We start from the raw sequence: 16871 nt of genomic DNA on the forward strand, positions 1-16871 counted from the left end.
CGCTTGCTCATTTCAGTTATCTTTTCAATCAAGTTTCATTTTCTTTTATCAGTTACTTCATTTACTCTAGTTTTATGTAGGTCATTTAAATTATTTATTTATAATTTTATAATTTCTAATCATTGACGTAAACCTTTTCTATAAATTATAGCCATATTCTTTTGATGGACACTTGTTTTTAATTTCCCCTGTGTACGAAGAGCTGGACAGTTCCTTGCCTATTTCTCCAGGAGCTGTTTAGGACAGAGAACCAAGCCTCCTCCTAGTACATTCCTTTTTCGATTTTATACATATTCAGTTCCCTTTCTTGTTAACCTGTTTTTACATTAAATTCAATATTCCATTAGCAGATTTTTTCTAATCTATGATATGAGGTGAGAATCTAAATTGCTTTCTGTTAGCGTGCCAGAGAATTTTCCCAGAATATTTTATTGAAATGTTATTTCTTTCCTTATAACAAAGGATACATCTATACCAGAAATCTAATTAATTCTGATAATACAGCTATTTTTGAGATGATTTTCTTTATCTATATGATCACTGCATTTACTCGTGGCTATACTCATGTTCCTATGGATACTTTAAAACTCATTTAATGCTTCTGATTGAGGTGGTTTAGGTAAAGAAGTCCTTTCTATTTTTTTAATATTATTGCTTGCATTACTTCCTGATTAACTTTAGAATTGTTCTAAGGACAAGAGCATTGGCTTCATGAAAAGCATAAACATTTGTGAATACCCAGATGACTAATTATAACAAGGAATGAGCCCTCCAATAAAAATGAATGAAAGAAATTGGATCAGAGAATCTTTTTCCCAAAACTGAAGGCAAAGAACAATTATCAAGTAATATGTAGGAAAAATTACAATACTAGCCACAAAAAAAAAGACCAGGGAGCAAGAGAGTTTAGTGATTGCATAAATTCAAATTTAAGAAGTGTTGATAGAAATCGGTAATATAAAACTTAGGGAATCATCCATAACTCACAATATAGTATTTGGTATTGACCCACCCATTCTGCCCTTTGGTGTACATACATAGGCATAATTTTACTTTCCATTCATTTTGTTGTATTTAATGTGAAAAACTTCTCCTAGCTAGCTCTGTACTGTCACCTTGCCCTGAAAATCTCCGTAGTCATATCCTGTTTAATACCCAGAAGTTATTAACTTGCATGTTCCAAAGTATTGGAGAACCAAGAAGCAGTGGGGCAATGCATAGCTGAGGATGAATGAGCTTCTGCCCCGCTGAGCTGCCAGCTCACCCTGCACAGGTCCTGTCCAGGCTCTGAACTGCAGCTGCCCAAGACATGCGGTCAGCTGGAGAAGAGGACGAGGGGAGATAGGGTCATGGCTGTGGTGGCCATGAGCTTCTGCAGGAGATCACGGTGCAGTGTTAGTGGGAGGCAGCTGAGTTTTGTTGGGCTGCAGGAGCGTGAGTGGGAACATAGCCACACCTCTACCCTCCCCACCTGCCACACCCTCCTCTGCAGAGGTCAGGGTGCCACTGATGTCCAGCCAGGCACAGAAACTCAGTAAACAGAGGGAGCTGCAGCACCGATACGGCCCACATGTCTGTACCAAACAAGCTAGTAAAGAATCCCGTGGCTCATAGCACCTATGTTTAGGTGCTTATGAGTTCTGATTCCACTAGGAGGAGACTGCACCTGTCACATGACGCCCAAGGCTCAATAAACAAAGCATCAAGAACTATGAGAAAGTTGTAAGAGCCAGCAGCAGCTCAAGAATTTGAAATGTAAGAGACTTGGCAAATTCTGGTATATCCAGCTCTTGATGCAGATTAAATAGGAGATGTCAAGTTGGTTACGTTTAAGTTACAAATGTGTTGTTTGGCCAAGTTGGAGGTCTGCTGGTCTGTCCTGTGGAGGATCATGGTGAGCTGCTACATTTATGGTTCTCTGCCTCCAGCTACATTTTAAGGTGAGCTGCAGGATGGCTGATTGGAGGAGGCAGCTGGAACCTGAGATCAGAAATTCAATGAAGGTAGAAAATAAACACTTCATATAATGCAAAATGTATACACCACCCAAATTCAGTTTTTAGAAAACGCTGCTGGTCAAACATAGAAGGAAACATCCTCAGGATGATGAGACTAATTTGTAACAGGTATAAGGAAAGTGATGACCAAATCAACTGCACTGAAAAATGTCTGTCTCAAGGGAATGTCGCCTGCTATGACTGGGACAAATGGGAATTGGAGAGAAAGAACTTATTGTTTCTTTATGTAAGACTGTCCTGGAGAAAGGATGCTCAGATTCTCAGCAATATCTCTGATTCTTGTGGACAGTGATATTCCCAGAATTGGTAAAAAGCTCAGAGTGTGGAGTCAGAGAACCAGAATTCCAAAATGAGGCCCAGAACTTCAGAAAATTATTTAATCTCCCTGTGGCCCTGTTTTCTTCTCTATTCCAGGAGGATAATGAAAGAGCCAACATCAGCCTGGTTTGTTAACAGATATAAAGATCAGAGAAACTCGAGAGTCAAAGACCATAAAGGAATAGAGGAACACATTTTAAGATATTAATTTTAAAAAGTCTGTCCAGCCAAGCATCATAAAAAATTTAAATCACATGAGATTGAAAAATTTTACAACGTATAATAGAGTATTAACATTTTCAATATAGAAAAGGCTCAAGAAAAGTTTAAGAATGCCATAAAAATCTGAGCAAAAGAATATAAAGAGGCAATTTACAGAAGCAGAAATAACTGAGAGGATAATATACATATGCCAAATCATCAGCCTCTCTAGCGATCGTGGATTCTTAAAATAAATGAAATTTCAAATGAAAAATCTGATAAACAACAGCAACAAAAAGATTGCTTAGTGATAGGTAAGGTACAAATGCATCCTCATGCAGAGTTGGTAGAGGCACAAAATTTTCAAACGTTATTGGTGCTTAGTTTTGTAGCATCTATCTAAATCACCAGACCCAGCAAACATAGTAGAGGTGTCTATCTTACAGAAATACTAAGTGAATGCTCAAATTGTTTTATTGTGAAGCATTATTTATATGAAAAGTAATTGAAGTCAACTTAATATGCCATTACAGGTGAATAGTTAAGTAAACTATGATTCCTTCACATTATATTGTGCAGCCACATTAAATTAAACGAGGTAGATCAATGCTCACCAGCAGCCAAGGGTGTTCCTGACATTATCAGTGTTTTCTTGAGTGAAAAAGCAAGTTAACGAATAAGAATGATCACATTGGTGAAACTGATATCCAATTATTCCTAAAGATTAGGATTTGAGGAAATAAAGAGTAGAAATGGGATTATTTGATGTCTTGTTTTCTGGAACCTAAATATCTCTTTATTTACTTCTAAGAATTAGCTATGTATTTAAAATTGATTTTTTACGTTGTTTCCAACATTTCTATTAGATTGAAGCAAAGGATGTTCATCTTAGCTCAGTAGCCCACATGTTGAAACTGGAAATGGGCACTGTCTTTGTACCACGAGGAGAAGATATGGGGGGAGATGGTTTACTGGACTCTTTAAAAGGTAGAACGGACGGCATTGACCACTTAAAACCTTCGGTAGCAGTCAGAATGTTCCACCAATACAGAAAAGAGAGAATGCTAGTGAATGTTTCTCCTTTAATAAATAAAAACTTTGAGATAACTTTATATAAAAGTAATGTTTTGAATCTTGGAAGTTCATTGCCTCTTTAACATATGAGTTTTCTTAGTAGTATGAATGAATAAAACGCATGTCTTGATTTTTTGTTCAGACTCTTCTAGGTCTTGGAGTTGTTTCTGCTCCTCTTGACAGTGATTTGTTTCCTTATAGAGCCTGAGTTTGCATCACAAGAGTCCTCTGATTCAATATCCTGCTCCAAATTTACCTTTAGCTGTTCCGTCAGCTAAGAAATCCTCCAGGGGTCTCTATTCCAATCAGTAGGGAACTCATGGATGAAAATAACATGGAGGGTCTGCTGTGTGCCGTATGGAAGTGACACAGTGAACAAGGTCTTCTGGTACAGACTTAGCAAAGATCTCCTACCTGCAGAGAATATAAACCTAAATCGTAAGTTTTGACATATATATCTCTCCATAAAACCATCACAACAATCAATGTAATGAAGATAACTGTCACTCCCCTCCAAAATTTCTTCATGCACCTTTGTCCTCCCTTCTTCTGTCCCTCTCCAACATGCCCCCAGCCCCCATCAGCCAGCCATTTCCATCCCTATAGAGAAGTATGCATTTGCTAGAATTTTGTGTAAATGGGATAATACCATATGTATTCTTTTTCTTCTTTCATTTCAGCTTCAAAAATTTAAGATTCATTCATACTTTGTCATGCTTCAATAGTTGATTCCTTTTCTTGTTGAATAACCTTCCATTTTATGGATATATGATAATTTATCATTTCACTTGTCGTTTGACAGTTTTTTTCAGTGTTTTGTAGTGCAAATGAAGCTTCTCTGAACCTTTGAGTGTAAGTCTTTATGAGGACGTATGCTTTCATTTCTCTTAGGTACATATCTAAGAGTGGAATGGCTAAATCATATGGAAAGTATATGTTTTATATTTTAGGAAACTCCCAAACCATTTTCCAAAGCGGTTGTACCATTTGACATTCTCACCAGCAAAGGAGACTTGCAATTACACCACATCCTCTCCAGCACTAGTTATGGACAATCTTTTTAGTTTTAACAGTCCCCATAGACAGGAAGCAGTATTTAATTGTGCTTTTAATTTGCATTTCCCTAATGACTAATGATGTTGAGCATCTTTTCATGTCTTTATTTGACATTCACATGTCTTCTTTGGTAAAATATCTCTACAAATCTGTCCAAAAATTTTTTACAGAGAAAGATTTAAAGAATTTAAAGAACTTCCATTCTTCGGTTCCAACTTTTGTCTGAGTCATGATGTGACTCAGGTCACAGGCTAGACAAGAGGCACATCTTTCTTTTCTTTTCTTTTTTTTAATACTTTTTGGTGAGGAAGATTGGCCATGAGCTAGCATCTGTTGCCAATCTTCTTCTTTTTTTTCTCCCCAAAGCCTCAATACGCAGTTGTATATCCTATTTGTAGGTTATTCTAGTTCTTCTATGTGGCGTGGCTTGAGGAGCAGTGCATAAGTCTGTGCCTGGGATCCCAACTGGCAAACCCCTGGCCGCCAAAGCAGAGCCTCCAGACTTAGTCACTTGGCCACAGGGCCAGCCCCAAGAGGCACATCTTACTGTTCCTCCAACAAAAAATGAGTGTTTCCCATCTGTTGTTCCTGCAGAATCTGACATCAGGTACCCTGAGATGCTGGGGGATGCTGGCCAGCTCTAGAGAGCCAGCCCCATGCTGTCTTCCCTGAGATGTCTCTGCAGCATCTTCAGCCCAGGATGTTTGGGATGAGACCCTCTTGGAGAAATTCCACACTGGACTTCATCAGTAGCTGAAACAGCTGGAGATGTATTTGGGACAAGAGAGAGTTTTAGAAGAGAATTTGATGGAAGTGACTGTCTGTGAAGAGTTACTTTCAAGATATTAGCCTTTCCCTGAAGAAGGAAGGATACAAACCCTGTGTTTAAGAAATTGTCACAGTGGAAATCAGCAGGTTCCTTCTCTCTGTAACAAACTGGTACAAAAAAAAAATAAGGAAAAAAGGAAGAGAACCAGGCTGTCACAAAACGGTGACCACATGATTCTTATGAAGCCCAAGTAGTCATGCATTTTCGAAGTTGCTTTATCAACTGAAAACTGAAGCCTAGAATCAACATTGGTGACTTTAAAAGCAGAGAAATATGGATTATGTTCAATGATCAGCATGACAGGTTTGAATTTGTTTTTGCGCATTTATTTTTTACATAGTATTTTTTTAAAGAATAAAATGTTCCCTTTATAATGTATAATTTTATTTTATAAAAATACATGGAATTTCTCAAAAATCATGTTCATGTGTTCAATTTTTACGTCTAAATCAATGGACACACAGACTGTAGGACCGTAGATGTTTTTCCATGTGAGATCTACACCGGAAACAAGGAATACCTGTACTTCCCAGACTGATTCTGGGGTTGAATCTCAGAGAAGTGTCTTCATTCAGGACCAATGGCCACATTAAGTTCTTGGGATGAGGGAGCATCTCCAGGCACGTGACATAAACTCTATATCAAAATATTCTGGCTCTAAGAGAGCTTCAGTCTGTTATCGTCTCTATTTGGGGATAAAAATTGAACTTGCTTAAACGCAAAAATAGATGGTTTATTTTGGCAACCCAAAGTGTGTTAACACCAACTGAGAAGCTTCACTCACACCAGAGATGACGTAGCACAGACTGGACCTTCTCCTGTCACGCTCTGAAAGCTTGGAGAACAGGTGCTGACTACTAGGAAACCTATCAGACTCATCTTAGGCATCTACAAGCAGGCCTTAAAAGTATGTCAATTCATCTGCAGTGCTTTATCACTGCCACACGCACATAAAAATACAAAAAGGGCAAAAACTTATTAAGCAGCAGCAGAAACAGAAATTATTAACGTGGGAGAATTCACTCACTGTCTTTCTTACCTCAGGGACTCTCTCTAAAGAAACTCCTGAAGTCGTCTGAGTCTTTGTCGTGTGTGCTCAGAATAATGCATCACAGGGAAAGAGAAGCAGACCCAGAAAGGACCTAAAACAAGCAATGGAGCTTTCGTATTGGACTGGAGGGAACGTTTTGGGCAAAGAGTTGGGAAGAATGGATCCAGAAAAGTGCTGGTGTGCTCACACATGCCCTAGATAGAGGACCCAGCCCCCAAGAGTGAAGAACGAACTCTCTGTCCTTTTCCTTGAACGAAAATAAAGTGGATTCCCCAGGTTGTTGTTGATTCTTACAAACTAGAGGCTATTTCTTGAAGCACAGTTTATAATTATTATCTGGAGGGAGGTGCGTGTATGTGAACAGTGAGGATGACAGGAAAAGTGGAAGAAACTTTAAGCCTGTTGTGAAGAAGTAAAATTTGCATGGACTGTGAAACTATGGGTTAATATTGAGTTTTCTAAAATTAAAATTCATAGTGAGAGAAAATTTCTTACTGATGACTCGACTTTGACTTAAAGAATATTTTGATTTCTGAGTATTACACTTTCCCACTTAATAAGAAAAAGTAGATGAGTCGATAGTAAATATAACCCTCCTCCCTCAGCCTCCTTGTCCATGCCCCCTAAGCCGTTGACTGGCCCTTGGCTGAAATATGTCAAAGAATGATAAGCTCTCACTTTTATGGTAACAAGTCCAGGGACATGGACCAGTAAAGGGCTGGACATGCTTTTATAGACAAGAAGTGGCAAAGGAGAGGGCAGAGCTTGAGTCATAGACCTGGGGAGCTCCCATTCACTGTGTATCCATCCTGTTCTGATATTGCCTCTTAACTAAACTTATTCCTTTGGTTATATCTATATAAGAAGGATGGAAATATGTGTAGGCAAGTTGTAGTTTTGGATGCATCATTAAACAGCACATCCATCTTAAGCGGGAAATGCTTAGTGTAGGAGAACATCCTGCAGGGAGGATAGGCGGGAGCATGGGGGGATGCTGTCAATGCCACTTGACTGTTCATGTGGTCCACAAATAACCTTGCTTGAAACACTTGTGAGTACTAGGAGAATTTAGGTTAGCTGGTCCAGAAGCCATTCTGTATCATTCATACATGGGTGCCTGTGTGTGTGTTTGTGGGGGTTCATATTTACGTGCCTTTGTTCATGCGTGTGTGTGTTCTTGTGTGTGTATGCAAGTGTTTTCCTGAATTCGGTGGAAGCTATTGGGCTACAGAAGCAAAAATCCTAGTCCTTATCACGTAATAGGGTATAAAAAGCACTTAGAATATTAAAACTTGTCAGCTTTATTTAGCTGTGGTTATGTTGCATGTTCCATTTTTTCTGCCTTTGAAAAATGTTACTCTCTTAAAGCTTGAAGATAACGCACTCTGCTCAGAAAATGGCATGGGGAAGCCATTGTTAAACGGTATTGTTGGTTCTGAATGCTTAAAATCAAGTTGAAATGTTGCAGGTTTGAAAACTTTTGAATGAGAAAATGGACTAAACAACGTAAATCTGAAATATAATACGATTAAAATATTTCTGCTCTGATTATTTGATGATATAGATACATCATTTTTTCCATAGTGTTTGATTTATTTTTGGCTTGTTTTCTTTCTAAGGGGAAAATTTCATAAAGATTCTACCTTAACGCTATTTTCCTGGAAAGTATCTAAACTGGGATTTTCAATTTGAACCAGTAGAGGGCAGAAGAACATTAGTTACTAGAATGCGTTTACTCAATGTATCAACGGTAAGAAAGTAACTCTAGATATTCATATGTCTTAGTACATTTGGTTAAGAAACATAACACCATGCTATGGTCATCCTTAATGAACATAGCTAAGGCTTTTGTTTTTTACCAGCAGTCAGTCATTCAAATAAGCTCCTTAGCGAAGGAAAACCCGAGGACAAAGTTATTAAAATCAGGATGGAAAAAATTCCCTTAAAAAACAATTATATTGGACTGTCTGATGTGGTCAGATTAGATAGAAAATAATAACACAGGCACCGGCCCCATGGCTGAGTGGTTAAGTTCACACACTCCACTCTGGTGGCCCAGGGTTTCACTGGTTCGAATCCTGGGCACGGACATGGCACTGTTCATCAGGCCATGCTGAGGCAGCATCCCACTGGGGGGCTTTGGGGAGAAAAAGGAAGAGGAAAATCTTAAAAAAAAAAAAAAAAAGAAAAGAACACAGAACTGGTATTCGGCTGACATTACCATTTTAAAGCCCATCTTTTCCCCTCTGTTTTGCATTATTTACTTGTTTTAGATTCCCATGAATATATTTGCTATTTAAATAAAATGACACTGAAGATTTTTGTACAAATTGTTTTCAAGTTAGTTACAATCGATAATGTGATCAGTAACATGGATTTTTTTTGTGTGTGTGAGGAAGATTAGCCCTGAGCTAACATCCGTGCCCATCTTCCTCTACTTTATATGTGGGATGCCTGCCACAGTATGGCTTGACAAGTGGTGTGTAGATCCATACCCAGGATCTGAACCAGCGAACCGGGGTCCCCGAAGCACAACGTGCGAACTTAACCACTGAACCACCGGCCAGCCCCAGTAACATGGATTTTTGATCTACCTACCTGGAACAATTCGAAACAACCTATTCATCAGTATTTAACATGAGAAAAATAAACTGGCATCTCAAATATTTTGATGTGATATTTGTAAAAAAAGACATAATATACATCATAACTTTAAAGATTCCAAATTAATGAGAAATAAACAAATACATGTAAATAATATCAAGCATGTTTCTTGCAAGCAAGAGAATATTCTGTTAAACCAGAATATTATTTATAAAAATTAGATAAAAGGCAACTATGCCTATTTTCCCCTCTAGTATTTAATATTGCAGTAGAACAATAAACTAAAAAGTTGTAAAACAAACAAGAGGAGTCAAAATTATTGTAATATGTAGATAATGTGGTTCCTTCAGGTACAAGTGCAACTCCCTTTGTGCCCTCCTAACAAGTGTCCCACCATAAACCTAACCACTCTCGCTTCCTCTGTCACCATAGACTGGTTTTGCCAGTTTCTGAACTTCCTGTAAATGAAAACACACTTCAGGTACTTTAGAATATCTAGCTTTTCAATCAGTAATATGTCTGTGAAATGATCCTTATTGTTTCTTGTATCAATAGTTCATTATTTTCATTGGTATGTATTGTTTTGTTTTTTTGTTTTGGTGAGGAAGATTGTTGCTGAGCTAACATCTGTGCCAATCTTCTTCCATTTTGGCACGCTGCCACAGCATGGCTTGATGAGTGATGTGTAGGTCCAAGCCTGGGATCCGAACCCATTAACCCCAGGCCACCAAAGCAAAGCATGCAGAACTTTAACCACTATGCCAATGGGCCGGCCCCTGTACTGTTGTTTTTTGAGTAGATCAAAATACATGTGTCAATTCTAGTATTAACGTACTTTTTCTTTATTTCTTTGGCATAGGTGGGGGCTACTATGATTAAACCTTCTGTGAGCATGCTTGGACGTTTCTTTTGGTGGACCTAAGCAACAATTTCTTTTGGATATATACCCAGGAGTAGAATGGCTTTGTCATGGGGTTTGTGTGTACATGTTTACCTTTATAGACACTGCCAAACCCTTTCCAAAAATTTTAATAATTTACACTCCCATTGTCACCAAATGTATGTCAGTCTTTTTAGTTTTTTAGTTTAATCTTTTTAGTTTTAACCATTCTTGTGCGTGTGTTATGGAATGACACTTTGGTTTTAATTTGCATCCCATGAGCAGTAATGATGTGGAACACTTTTTTTCAAGGTTTACTGATCATTTGGATATCCTCTTTTGTGAGGTATCTGTTCAAATTTTTGACTGCTTTTAATTGGACTCTTTCTCATTGACACTAAAATACGTATCTTAAAAGATATGCAAGAAAGCTACAGATGTAAATAGGCTGAAGAGGCAAGTGAGTTCATAACCTCCTGAATCTCTCACCCTGGTTAGTCTGACAGCATCACAGTGGACTTTGGTACCCCGTGAGACCCTCTGATCCATCCAAAATGCCTCCTTAGTAGAGCTTTGCTTTAGATTCATACTCCCTGCCTGTAGGTGGGAGATCTTGGCTAATTCTGTACAAGAATTCTCAATGTCTTTCTTCCATGCATTGTGTCCCAGAAGTTCTTCCTTCATGTTAATTTCATCAGAGCTTCCCTTCTGATAGGGATAGAGACAGATGCAGAGATTTCTGCTATAACTTATTCAGCAATTGCTGGATCAACTAAAAATAGGTTTGGAACAGGATACTGAGTTAGAGTAGTCCTTTTTAAGTGCAAATATTTGCTCAAAAGAGAAAATAAGTCAATACCAAGAAGTGCAGAAACATAGATCCAAGATCTAGAATAGTGCTGAAGAGAAAAATCAGGATGGGCTTTATTCATCCATAAACCATTATGAAAAACCATACAGTAAAGACGATGTCAGTCAGCATCCAGGAATCAGAACTATATTCTTAGAGTTAAAGCAATATTTTTATTCATTAAATGAGAAATCACTAAAGTTCTCTTATTTGTGTATTAGCAGGAAAATAAGATTGTTATCCAAAATTCCGTCGGTTCCACCTTCAGCTTTCAATAGCGTCCAGTGTCGTGGTCCCTCCACACTGTCTCTGAGGATACAAAGGAGGAGTCATCTTCCAGTACCCACCACAGAGAGACTGCACTAAGACAAGCTCCTTTTCCTTCAGAAAAATAGAAATATTGGACACAATTTAAAAGAGTCCATTTTAAACACATAGCTAAGAAGAAAAAAAAGGTAAAGATACCCAGTTTCCAGAAACTAAAAGGGAGTTTAAAGATCTCATTTCTACCCTCCATCTCCTCAAATCCTCCTATTCAGGAATAGTGAGACTTCAGTTTTCACCAGTGTAACCATTCTTACTCCTTAACTTGCTTTTTCACTCAACAACACTCAATGTATTTCGGACAAGCTCGGATGCAGGTGAACATTCTTTACCTAAATGAATTTAATGGCTGCATAGTAGCCTGTAATATGAAGGGACCATTGTTTACTTAACCCGTCCTCTATAACAGTGCACTAATTAAACTACAGTTATCCTTTATATAAATAAAGCTGCAATAAGTAAATTTGTGTACACATTTGGGCAGGTATATGGACAGAGTATTTCCGTAATATAACTACCTAGGACTGTATTTGCTGGGTCCAGTGGTTTAAAAATTTTGGTAGATTTTACAAAATTAACCACTGGTGTTTGAAAACTTTACACTTCAGCTGTGTATATGTGTGTGCTCTTACCCCACTATCACCAAGTCATCTCGTTGTTTATCAGATTTTTCACTTATATGAAAAATCCATGATCACTAGGAAGGCTGATTATTAGGCATATGTACATTATCTACTTGTAGCTATTTCTGCTTTTGTAAATTGACTTTGTATTCTTGCTCATATTGCTATTGGGTTATTAAACTTTTTTGAGCTCTTTTATATTGAAAATATTAATACTCAATTATATGTTTAAGATTATTTCCTTATGTATTTAAATTTTCTTGATAGTTCTTTACTGGACAGACTTGTTAAAAATTCATGTATTATAATGTGTTGTTGTTTTCATTTCTGGGCTTGGGTCTCACATCACTCAGGAATAGCTTTCCCATTTGAGGGTTTTAAAACTTTTTACATACACATTTTTCTAACATTTAATAGGTTTGTTTTTGTTTCATATATTTATAACCATAGCTGTTCAGTGATTTAGTGACTTTTATTACCCTCACTTAACAGCTGGATGGCCTGAGACCTAGAGAGACAGAGTAACATGCTCATGGCCATAAAGTATGGCAAAGCCGGTATTGAAACCCAGGTGATATGCCTTCAAAGCCCACTCTCTTATTTCCTCTTATTCCTTATACATCATATTTCATTTTATGTATTGTGGGAGATTTGGAATCTAATTTTTTCCCCCAGATAGCCTATTTTCCCAACAACATTTATTGAATCAGTCAACCTTTCCCCTTTGTTTCAAAAACAATCATTACTCAATCATCGGTTCTCATATATACATAAGTATATGCCAGGGATCTTAAAGCAATTTTATTTGTATATTTTTGTGCCAGTATACACTTTAAAAAGTCGTATTTTTAAAGTTATCTTTCTCTTTAAATAAACAGTTATATATGTCCCTACATAAAATATGCTTTTGCAAGGGCATATGAAAATAGAATTCAAATTGTTTTTAGAATCCATCTTTCCCAGGCTTTTCCATCTGGATTCTGCTCACCCCGTCCTGCACCCTATTCCTCCATGCCCTGCATGGTAGAACCCCTCACAATATTTCCCCCTTACCCCTCTCTTTCTAAATCCCCAGAAATGCTCTTCAAACCATCTCTGATGCACAGAGAGTTTGCCCTTTTTTGATCCCTGCCACTGTTTCACTAGGTCCATTCTTCTATCCATCTCCTAATTGTTTTCTTCCTTTCTATTACAAACATTGCTCTATATTTTTCTGGAGATCATTCCATTTCTGCATCACTGTCTACACTTTTTATATACATCTAATGCAGCATGGTAAAAGAGTCCTAAACCAAGCAGAGATGCACAATCTTCCTTAGAGGATACCTAAGAGGGAAAGGCTGTAAAGACTCATTCGTTTTTTATTCTGCTCCTGTTAATATTTCAATGCATATGAATTTGTATACAGCTTGTATCACATATTTAAATAAACAAATAAAATGAGGACTTGGAGCTGATGAGGAAGGACGGTATAGGAGGTCTACTGATGATTCTGACTCACAGCTGCCATTGAATGGTGATGCTCAGGGTGCTTAAGGTGATTCTGGCAGTTGTTCTGGAAGGCAGGATCCTGGTCCCATTCCCTTCAGAGGACGTGGCCTGTGCCCCCATTTATGGTTTGATCTCTACTCTTAACAGATCCTGTGAATGCCATTTTCAGTAGTACTTCATGATTAAGTGTGGGTAGCAGAGAAAGTCAACATTCACCCCTACATGGAGAGACCTTGAGTATCCTTCTTTACTTCTAATTTTCCTTAAATTTTCATCGCTTTTTTTTTCTGAGGAAGATTTGCCCTGAGCTAACATCTGTTGCCAATCTTCCTCTATTTTGTGTGTGAGTCGCCACCACAGCATGGCTGCCAACAAGTGGTGTAGGTCTGCGTCCAGGAACTGAACCCAGGCCACTGAAGCAGAGCACACTGAACTTAACCACTAGGCCAGGGGGCTGGCCCCTTAGCAAGTTTTTTAATGAAAAGAAAGCCTCACCTCATTTCCACACTGACATCCTCCCAGAGACTGTATTCTTTTGCTTTTGTATTGAGGCTTATTCCTTGGAAGATTCTCTTAATTTCCAGGCTTGGTTCCTCACTGTTCAGGAGGGGGGGGTCTCTTCTTCCCTCTCTCCCACCCTTAATACATCTCCAGCTGTCCACCTGCTGCTGAGGCCCAGTGCCGAATTTCCCCATCTGGGTCTCATCCCAAATAGCACAAGACCCTCTGTGCTGCTGAAAATCTGCTGGTGTGCTCAGGGACACAGTGGCCTGGCCTTTTTTCAGCAGCTGGCTGTCTTCCATCAGCCTCTGAGGGCATCTGAAGTCTTTCCTATTCTCCAGGCATGACAGAAGCAAAATTCTCATTTGGTACAGAAGCTTTGAGATCTCTTTCTTGACCAGATTATAACCCTGAGTCCAAGCCCGGCTCAGCAAGCAAGTAGGGCTGGAGCAGAGTTAGGACTCCAGTTAGGGGTATATCTATTTCTTCAAAACATGTTTTTATTAGGTATGGGTTTTAGTTTACTGGATGTATATCCAGGATGTGATATCATCTGAATTGTCTAAACATGTTTATATAATATATTTTCTATTTTTTATTATGTCCTGAAGATGCCTAGCTTGGGCCTAACTGGTACTGCTCTTAGATTCATACCAGTGTGAGCTTGTGTTGGGAATCTTAGAGGGGGCTCACAGGGATCCAGTTGCATATGATGACAAGGAATATCCTAAGAAGAGCCCATCCTGAGGAAGAAGAGAGTTATATCTACAACCTCGTCTAATCACAATAACTCCGCTTGGGAGCAGAAGGTCAGCTTTGATAAAGCCATGTGGTATAACACCAGGATCACCCTTGGCCCAACCCTTACAACCATGTTCCTGAAGGCTGTGAAAGAGAAGAACAACTGGTAGTTTTTGATTGTTTTCATTTAATTTTTTCATATTTATTATTTTTTTTCTTTTTACCTTTTGACCCCCTCCACCCATTTCTCCTACCCCCACGCTTCACTTCTGGCAACCACCAATCTGTTCTCTGTATCTATGAGCTTGCTTTTTTTGTTTTTTTAGATCTTTTTATTTATTTTTATTTTTAATATGTCTGGCATTCGTTGCACAAGACAGTACATAACAATCTGAGAGAGATGCTTTAGGGAAGAAATCTTTCTTCGGGAAATTTACTCTCTGCCCCATGTATGTATAACGTCATACGTAGTTTTTGATGTCCAAGACCTCAGATATGGACCCAAGTTCCCTAAGGAACTTTGTGCCTAGAACTTATAGCATAAACCTGCTGGTGAAATCTCTAACACTCTTTTTCCACAGGACTCTTGAACTTACATCTTTGAGAAAATTTCCATGTAGAGTGCTACAACTGAAACTCTGAACTGTCCAAATTCCTCTCCTGGCCCTTCTAATTTCAACCCATAGTAGAAATACACTTAACCAGAGGCATTTGGGGGATATTTTTGTTACTTTATTTATTTGAGCTCCTGAACCCTATCCCGCCAGCAAAGAATGTGTCCTCTTTCCCCTCCTCCGCTACTAGACACAAATGGGTCCTTTAAGGTATTTTTCCTATAATCCCATAATTTGCTCTGGGAATATCCTTACTTCCTTTTAGTTCCACCCAGCCTCTTTCTCCTCCACTTACCCCTCCCTCATAAGAAGTGAGAATAGATTAGGAGCTGCTACTAAAAAAACGTCTGCGCTACTGAATAATACACCAGATAACAATTCAATTCTTAAGGCTCTCAAATTAACTCCATTTTTATCAGATTGATAACCACCTTCTTCATCTGACATGAACAGAAATGAATTTCTGTTATTTGGAATAATTAAATTTCTCCCCCAGGGATCGCTGCCTTATTTAGTATAAGGTATATATTGAAACTTAACTTGGAATAAATTTCACTAAAACAATGTGCACTTAGCTTTCTTATGTAGAAAAAATTACATGATTTATGGGTCAAGGGAGCCCTACTCTTTGGTCTACTCAAACCTCACTCCACTGTCCCAAGAAGTACACATCTCCACCTTCAGTGACGAAACCTTGGTTGAACAGGTTTCCACAATTCAAAGAAGCTGGGATTCTTCTTGCACTGAAAGTAAATCCATGGACTGTTTCTGTGTTATGATTTCTTCTTTGCAAACTTGCAATGTGACTCTGGCTACTTACCTCTAAACACTCACTACATGCTGGCTATCTTCTCCAAACCCATAATGTTTCAAGCATACAATCCAAAGGAATGAGGAAAACTGCCATCAATCTTTACTAAAATCTAGTAGATAAACCAATCCAGTGGCCACCCATTTTGGACAATAACAAGATAAGCGGTCTTTTGAATAAAACAGTAGGAAGAGTGTTACAGTTTGTAGAATTATAAAATCGAGCCATTTAGACTATTTGCATGTATCATTTTCATAATCTTTCCAATATATTGTTTTTAATAAACTGAACCAAAAATAGATCCTATTGGAACCACCCAAGTTGGTGCCAGGGGTTTCTACATAACTTGGCAGTTGAAAGCATGACTAACCATCATCAGGCTGAGAGGAACCAAAGGCCCATAAAGAGTGGGCTCAGGAAAGGATTTTCTGAGATGACCAGAACAACCAGAAGAGAGGCTCCCACTTGGACTTCTGCCCTACACATCCTTATTTTATTGCGCCCATACAGGGATAAAAACCACCCTTTCATCAGAGAAAGATAGATGCTTTGAGTTTTACTCCAAGATGTAGCTTTTCCAAATGGTCCATCTGGGAAGAATAAACTGAAAAACAAAAATAGGAACTTAACCTCTTAGTAGACATATCTAAACGAGACTTCCTCGTCTACATGTAGAAGTGACCATGACAATATGGTAATGATATAGCCCTTCTTTCTTTTAATGCTGGATTTTTTTTTTTTGAGGAAGATTAGCCCTGAGCTAACATTTGTCCCCATTTTCCTCTACTTTATATGTGGGTTGGCTGCCACAGCACGGCTTGATAAGCGGTGTGTAGGTCTGCCCAGGGATCTGAATAGGCGAACCCTAGGCCACCGAAGCGAACG

This window comes from Equus quagga, chromosome 6 (genome assembly GCF_021613505.1).
Source record: "Equus quagga isolate Etosha38 chromosome 6, UCLA_HA_Equagga_1.0, whole genome shotgun sequence".
NCBI classification, from domain to species: Eukaryota; Metazoa; Chordata; class Mammalia; order Perissodactyla; family Equidae; genus Equus; species Equus quagga.